The following is an 8,909-nucleotide window of genomic DNA, read 5'->3' as shown; positions in this document are numbered from 1 at the left end:
CAGTGTGGGAGTCCTGAACAAAGGGAGATGAACATTCTTGATCCAGAAAGAAACTAAGATGAGAAGAACCAATCAAACATACAGTCCTGGTGCTACTATTGGAACAGCTAAAGGCTCAGTGCCCCCAGCAGCGCCCATACTCACATGGCTGAGATTGATTGGAAGCACTTGGCCTGGGTCATGCCCCTGGCTGAGACCCAATAGGTTATCCCAAACCAATTCCCTATGCCCGGCATACACTGATGCAGTGAAGGCCTCAACAGGGTGACTAACCCAGAGGGCAGGGGCCAACATATGCCACCCTTGTCTGCACCTCAATAGCACACTGGAGTGGGAAGGATCACCTGGCCAGTGGGCTTCAAAAGAGTTGTAACTAACAAAGAAAGAAATGGGTGCTTCCTATATATATACCTGAATGGAAGAAACAAAAAATATGAGAAGAGGAAGCAACAAGAAAAGGTCCCCAGCACCCAGCCCTAAGAACATTGATCCAGGAAAGTAAATACAAAGGAGAATGAGGACAGCAAACATACAGTATCAGGCACGCACCAGAACACACAAAACAATGAGGTGCTTCCCACCAATCTCAGCCACATGAGTTCGGGCACAGCTGGGGGCACTGAGCCTTTGGCTGTTCCATATCTTCCATTGCCTTTAGCTGTTCCATATGAGGTCTTCAGGACCTCGTAAGTGAGTTCAGAAGTGAAATATTTAACCAACTAAAGCAAGATATAAATAGATTAATAAAAGAAATGCTGAGCACCTTGCAAGAAGATACAAATGGAAGAATAGAGGAACACAAAAAAAGGGGAGAATCATTTGATGAGGAATATAAAAAAGCATAGTACATGAAGTACCTGAGTACATGAAGCAGGTTCAAAGAGATTACCAGGAATTTAAAAACTCCATTGAAAGCTGGTAAAATTGCTTGAAAGAAACGAAGGATAGACTATCAAAACTGGAGGACAGGTTTGCAATGTAAGAGCATGAAAGGAAAATTTTCTTAAAAATAACAAGGAAAGAAGCAGTAACAATACAAAGACTAGAGACAACAAGAGTATCTATAACTTAAGAATAAAGAATGTGAATGAAGAACCAGGGGTACAAGCAAAGGAACTACAAAGGCTATTCACAGAAATAATTAAGGAAAACTTCCCAAACATAGGAAAAGGAAATGATACGCAGATGTATGAGGCATACAGAACTCCAGGCACCTACAATCAAAACAGAGCCATACCCAGGCATATAATAATCAAGATCCCAGAAATTCAATATAAGAACAGAATATTAAAAGCTGTTAGAGACAAGAAACAGATAACCTATAAGGAAGGTCCATCAGAATTGCAACAGACTTCTTCACACAGACCATCAAGTCAAGAAGAGCATGGAGCAAAATATTCCAAGCCCTGAAAGAAAATAACCTCCAGCCTAGATGGATGTACCCTGAAAAACTATCTTTAGAAATTAATGGAGAAACAAGGTGCTTCCAAGACAAAGAGAAATTGGGGGAATTCGCAACCATCAATCCAACTCTATAGAGAATACTGCAGGACATTCTAAAGAGAGAAAAAAGTACCAGGATTCCAGGAACAGTGGCAAGAGAGGCCTCAATGAATGGAGCAGAAAGCAAAATGAAGAAGACAAACAGGCGACTAATGACGGGAAAAGAGCACAACAGAAATGAGGCAGAGAAGATTGCCTATAATCTCTAATATAGATGGCCTTGATGCACTAAATTAAAATAAAAAAAGAGAATCACAGGCAGAGTAGATCAGGAGGTAGGGTCCACCAAGATGCTCTTTATAGGAATTAACCTGAAAAAGGGTATATGGGCTGAAAATCAAATATGAGAAAACAGTGCTCTATGTGACAGGGAACCAGAGAGTAATAGGGGCAACTAGACTAATATTTGAGGATAGGTGGGAGAGATAGGCTTTAATAGGTAAAGGAATACAACTAGAGATCAAGTTCAGGAGGGAGAAGATTTGGAACCACTTAGGTAAATAGCAGGTCCCCTCACCCAATTTAAAACCCAAGGAGTTGGTGAGACCCAAAAAATGCACAGTATTTCCTGGGGGAGTCAAAGGAGAGAAATAGTCTTTAAAAAGACAGCAGAAGATATTGTTAATAGTGTATAAGGAATCAAAACCCACATTACTCACTCTGCTCTGTTTAGATAGAGCTTATTCCATCCCAGTTTGTCTACATGCACTAGATCTGAGGACACAGACAGCTATCCCAAAAACATCAGGATACAATACAGTAATCATCTTTAATTTCCTATTAACTTAATCTGGAGCCCTATATAACTTATACTGTTTTATCATGACTGATATTAGTTAAATCTGGTTTGTTTGATGTCAACAGATTTTATTCAAAGCTGTTATAATTGATAGTATCAAGTCTGACAGTATAGGCAACTATACTGAAAATGACAAGATTCACTTCAATACCCATTCTGATTTGATTACTACCTGTTTTTGCAGTTTCACACTATCTACAAAGTCATGTTTCTATCAATACTGTTATGTACTGCTATATTCAATTATACTATATCTGATGATATAGCCAATTCTATTGACGATAACAAGAGAACACAGTAACCATGGTAAAACTCCTTACATAGCAGTTTTATGTCTTTTTAGTTTTAGGTGTCTATAAGAATATGTTTTATTCTGTCCTACTTTGTTCTGTTTCTCCCTCTAATATAGAAAGGATAGAAATACATGTTAAGACTCATGCTTGTGTAAAACCTATAAACACTTTACAAGAACTGATCTTATGACACATGATAAAATGAACAAATACTCTGAAGGAAAAAAGGCACTACAGTACCCAGTGCTGATTCCAGAGTGTCCTGATGTGAAATCCAGCAATACTATTATTCTTTGTTCAGAGTTATTTTAGTCTGCTTTGGTTTGTTTAATGTCAACGTAAATGAAGAATCGGATAACTGCATGTATGTTTAAGTGTATAGGATTGATAACCATATTACTAAGTTTTGGCTGGATAGTTGAATAGAACTATTTGCAATCTCATTGTTTGAATTCCCACTTGTATGTTTCACTTTTGTATCTTAAAAAATTATTTTTAAGAGGATAATATATAAACATCAACTAGTGATTTATTACTGTTCATTTTTTTCTTTGAAAGTATATATCTACTCGTTTACTGTTTTGTTTAGTCTTTCTTTAAATAGAAAAAAAGAAATTTAATATCCAGTGAGGGAAAGTGTTCAGATAAACAGCCTCCTACACTACTGATGAAAATACATGGCTAGCACAAGGTCATGAGTTCAATTCCTGGTACCAGAAAAAAAAAAAAAAAGGAAAATATAAATAAACCCTGAGTGGAACTAATGGGTAAAGCTTTAGTGAACTGTTCAAACTCACTGACTCAACAGTTCAAACTGTTCAAACTCACTGACTAACAACTTATTGAGAGTCATTTATCCAAGTGTGAAAACACACATATGAGGACGTTGCCTGAAGAATAATTTACAGTCAAGAAAACTTGGAAACACTCTGCAAATGCATGAAACATTGAGCAAATGGCTTTACACCCATACCATTGAATGCTATATATAACTTAGAATTCAAGACCATCTTATAATAATAGAATGTTCAACATGTATCAAGTGGAAATGCCTATAGTATTACTGTAATAACAACAGCCATAATGAAAGTTAACCTGTATGACTCCAATCATGTGAGATTCTGAAAAAGGCTGGAAGGATAAAGAGGATGAAACAATCAGTGATGACCTAGGGTTAGTGGAGTGAGCGGGATGAGGGATAAAGTGAAGCCCAGAGGACTTTTAGTGCAGTGAAACTGTACAACAGTACCATTGTGCGTACATTCACTACACATTTGTCAGAACTCACAGAATGTACCACACCAGAGTGAAACCCGAATACAGACTGTGGACTTGAGTAACAGTGGTGGGCTGGTATGGGTTCACAGACTTAACAAATGCACCATCTTGTTTGTAAGATTTTGTAATTGAGTAATTACATAGCATTTCCACTTGATACATGTTGAACATTCTATTATTATAAGATGGTCTTGAATTCTAAGTTATATATAGCATTCAATGGTATGGGTGTAAAGCCATTTGCTCAATGTTTCATGCATTTGCAGAGTGTTTCCAAGTTTTCTTGACCATGGATGATGTTAGAGAGGTTGGTGGGCAATTCTCAGTACTTCCTACTCAATTTTTCTATGAACCTAAAACTGCTCTAAAAGTAAAATTTATTGATAATTTAAGTTACTATTTGAGAATTTTTAAGTCAAGCCTTTTATAAGCATTATCTCACAAGATTTTAATTGTCACAGGAATTTTATTATGCAGAAGATGGTAATTTTATCTACAGATGTAGAAAGGCTAAACAAATTGTCCAAGGATGTGGGTAAGAACCAGAGCTGGACCCCAAACCCAGATACTCCTGGATCCTGAGTCCATGAACCTACAGTTTATTGAGCTCTTCAAAATCTCCCAGAGTTTAGCATAACCCAATTTCTAGAAGAAGTAATAACCTAGTGACCACATAGAAAAAATACCTTAGTGTTAACCAAGCTATTAACATGGTTTAGTTATCAAAGGTGGAAATTATGATGATATATTATTTATATAATGTAATTTTTGTAGTAATATTTATAGTTATAATAAGAAATATAAGTAAAATTTTTGAAGGCTTTCTCTCTGGAAGTTGATTACAAAACAGTACTGTAAAATGACTGATAGGTCTTTAATCAAAGTGTTGAAAACTTCTGGATGCAGGAATTCCCAACACCAGTCTGCGAACTGATCATGTTGTGATCACCCAAGGAATATTTTATTGCACATAGCTATTCTTAAGACCCAAACATCCCATCCTACCCAGTTCAGTACATCTGGAATGGAGCTCAAGAATTTACCGTTTTCAAAAGCTCCCCAGGTGATTCTGACACCCAGCCAGGTTTGGGAATCACTGTCGAAGGGAACATGATTTATGCAGATCGAAAGAAGACAGAGAAAGAATACCATATGGTATGTTAACTCTTCCTTTCACTTCATTTCAAAGGTGGCTTTGTGAGAAAAAGTTTACACATCCACAGTCTATAGAATACATAATTCAGTACATGTCTTTACCATTAAAAAGGGTGTCTAAAACTTGATTCACCTTAAATATACCAATAATTCACATTTGTCTTGGAAAAGCGGAGGTGTTCATGAGATTTTGTAATTGAGTAATTACAACGAGGTGGCATTGGTGTAAAAATAGACATTTAGACAAAAAAAAAAAAAAAACATAAAAAGAGCACAGACACATAGCCAAGGACAGAAAGGGTCATTGTGGGTGGCTATGGGTTAGTGGAAAGGATGGCACTGGACAGAGGGCTATCCGTGGAGCAGGTGGAGTAAAGCTCGTATCTAGCAGAGTGCCTGGCACTCAGTGGACATTCAGACTTCTGCTTTAAAAGAGCAATAGCATCTTTAAAACCCTCCTGAACCCTCCTTCTTAGCTTGTCTGCATCATCAGGGACGTCAGTCACCTTCATCAGGTGCCAGTCAGTCCTCCTCTCTGTCCCTGCCTTCCACCCGGTGCTCCTGTTTCCCTGGGTTGTTTCCTCAGCTCTGATTCATTTTCTTAATGCTCTGCTCCCCTTGCTGGAGAATCTCAGCCGCTGTCATGACTTTGGCCACCAAAGACAAAGAGAAACTCCAAATCTATGCTTTCCAGTGGAGGTTTTCATCCCAAATTCCAGACTATTTCCAAAACTTAAGGGATCTGAAAGCACTTTATACCTAACAGACCATTTCCTGAACCCTTTTGTTGCTAGAACTATAATCTAAGTTGGTTAATTCATTACCCAAAAAGTTCCCCAAGGTACAAATTTGTGAGTCATCCTTAACTTTGCTTTCTCCCTGTCAACTGACCACCCAAGTGCAATGCAGTACATCTTTAAACTATGTCTCCTGACAACTCTCCAGCCTGTCACTTTTGCCTTAATTCCAGTCTGCCCTCTCATGTCTCTTACTGAAAGTCCCCTGTGTCATCCCTGCACTTCCATATCCCACTGGCCCAATTCATCTGTCACTCTCCAACACACAGCAGCTCCCCCTTAAATAAAACGGGTTAAAAAAATAAAGCTGTCTCCTCCTCTCCTTATGAAAGGATTGGTGATTTCAGAATGCCTACTAAGTCCCGATTTCTTTGTTATTTTTAAGAAGTTTTTCATTTCATTCTCCCATATTACAAGTCTGCCCTCCAGTTTAGATAGTCTGTCCTTAGTTTCTTTCAAGCTGTTATGCCAGTCTTCTATAGACTTCTTAGTATCTTGGTAGTCCCTTTGAACCTGCTTCACGTATTCTATGCTTTCTCTGTTTTCTCCATCAAACAATTCTCCCCTTTTTTTCTGTTCTTCCATTCCATCACCTGTTTTTTCTTGGGTGGTGCTTAGCATTTCTCTAACTATTCTGCATACTTCTAGCTTCAGGTCGTTGATAACTTCATTCCTGAATTGGTCTATGAGGCTCTCTATATGGTGCCTTATGTGTATTGGTGCGGTGTCTGCTATTGCCTGTTTCTCAGAATTGGGGGCCGAGGAGCCTTTCTTGTTGCTGCCTCTTTCCATGCTGCCTCTTCTTCTCTGTTCCTTATATATGCAAGCTTATATAAAAGGCCCAGCTTCTCTCCCAGTCAGCCACAGCCTGATCGAATTGCGCCAGTTAGGTGTTCCCGCTCACCGCTGCGCACCAGGGAGTTACGGACCAGGCAGCCTACGCGTCTCCCCTCCCGGCCACCGTCAGGCTCTGGGATCTGGGTTGGGACAGTCTACCAGGTCCGCCGGCAGCGTCACGCAGGCCAGGCACTTTTCACCAATCCCGCCCGAGAGGGGGATGTGTGGCTGGAGTCGCCACCGCGCCCTGCTCCCGCAGGACTGCCCGGGCCCAGAAAGTCCTCTGCTGGAGTCAAACTGTGGTAGAGTGTCAGTTTCTCTCACTCACCTCACCACAAGTCAGTGCACGCCTCCCTGCCGTTCACAGATTGCCATTCCCAGAGCTTCTGCGCGTCTCTCTCCTTGCCGAGCCACTGTAGAGGCAGCCAGCCGCCGCACGGTGGGAAACCCAAATCGCGGCTTACAGTGGTGCAGGGTCCAGCCTCCACACCGAGGCTTTTCTGTTCCTGTTTTAGCACCAGGACTGCATTCCAAGTTGGTTTCTCTCAGCCCAGTTCGTTCCTGAGTCAGCAGAGCATATCTCCACCTGCTTATGTCTCCTTAATCTGCACCATTCCTGGCTTCTGAGCCGAGTCTTTCAGAGAGCCTCCGGTAGTTGCTGTTATCTGTCCGCCATGTTCTCCCGGATAAGTCCGGATTTCTTACATGGGAAATGACAATAATAACAGCAATAGTATTTGAGTGTCTATTTTGTAGATGAGCAAAATGAGGTTCCAAGAAGTTTCATGTATTTCCCAAGATGATTTATGAGTAGAGTTTGTGAGTGTTTATGATCCAGACCCAAAATCAAACCTAAGACATGCCATGCTCAATTCAAATCTCGCCTCCCTGACTAACTCATCTGTTTATAGATTCATCTCCCCAATTAGCTGTGAATTTCCTAAGGACATGAATGATGCCTTATTCATCTTGGTGTCCTCTATATCTGATAGAGAACCAGCACTTTGCTTGTCCTTGTTTTTTAAAAAAAGTACGTAATGAAAAAGAGAAAGGAAGAGTAAGCAGAAAGAAAATAAATAATTGGAGAAGATAGTGAGGCTTATTTTAAGGAACACATGATGTTGTTTCAAAATGCTCAAAGAATTGCCAGATAGAAAGGCTTTCTGGGAGTGCAGAAGAACATGGCGGATAGATAGCAGCAGCCTTGGGGGCTCTCTGAGAAACCGCACTTGAAATCCAGGAATTGTGCCATGCAGGAAGTCCTAGGCAAGGGGGGATATTCTTTGCTAACCCAGGAAAGAACTAAATTAAGAGAAACCAACTAGAAACGCAATCCCAGTGATACAGCAGGAACAGATAAGGTCTCCGCACAGAAGCTAGACCTCGCGCCACTGGAAACTGCGATCTGAATTTCCTGCAGCCGCTGTCGCGTCCCGGTTGGCACAGCAGGGAGAGAGGCATGAAAGCTCCGAGAGTGGGAAGCAATGAATGGAGTTGGGAGCAGGGCTAGCCGGGTGCCCTGTATCGACCTGTGGTGAGTGAGCGGATCGGGACCCTTCTGTAGAGGAGGCTTCAGCAGAGGACATACTTGGACCGGGCAGACTTTCCAGAATGAGATGCTGTAGTAACTTCAGTCACATATCCCCCTCTCAAGTGGGATTGGTGGGGAGTGCCTGGCCTGTGAGACACTTCTGGCTGAGATTCAGTAGGCTAGCCCAACCCAGGTCGCAGCACCTGGAGATGCACCCTAGCCGTGAAGTCTTCGGTAGGTTCACCTGGAGGGGCGGGCCCAGCAGAGGCTGCCCAGGACTGTGTCTCTCTGGTGCACTGTGGTGGGCGGAAACACCTAGCCAGCACAATTCAAACAGACTGTGGCCGACAGGGAAGGAAGCTGGGCCTCCTATAAATGCTTATATATAAGGAACAAAGAATATGGAGAGAGGGAGCAACAAGAAAGTGTCCTTGGCCCCCAATCCTGAGAAACATGCAATAGCAGACACGGCACCAATAGACATAAAGTGCTATCTCCAGAGCCTCATAGACAAGTTCAGGAATGAAGTTATTAAGGACCTGAAGCAAGACATAAGCAGAATAGTTAGAGAAATGCTAAGCACCACCAAGAAAAAACAGATGGTGGAATGGAAGAACAGAAAAAAAAGGGGAGAATTATTTGATGGAAAAAGTAGAGAAAGCATAGAATACGTGAAGCAGGTTCAAAGAGATTACCAGGAAACTAAAACTCTATTG

Source organism: Cavia porcellus, unplaced genomic scaffold (genome assembly GCF_034190915.1).
Source record: "Cavia porcellus strain 051 isolate PalLab524CR breed Dunkin Hartley unplaced genomic scaffold, mCavPor4.1 scaffold_1, whole genome shotgun sequence".
NCBI classification, from domain to species: Eukaryota; Metazoa; Chordata; class Mammalia; order Rodentia; family Caviidae; genus Cavia; species Cavia porcellus.
Note: the sequence above shows the minus strand (reverse complement) of the source record.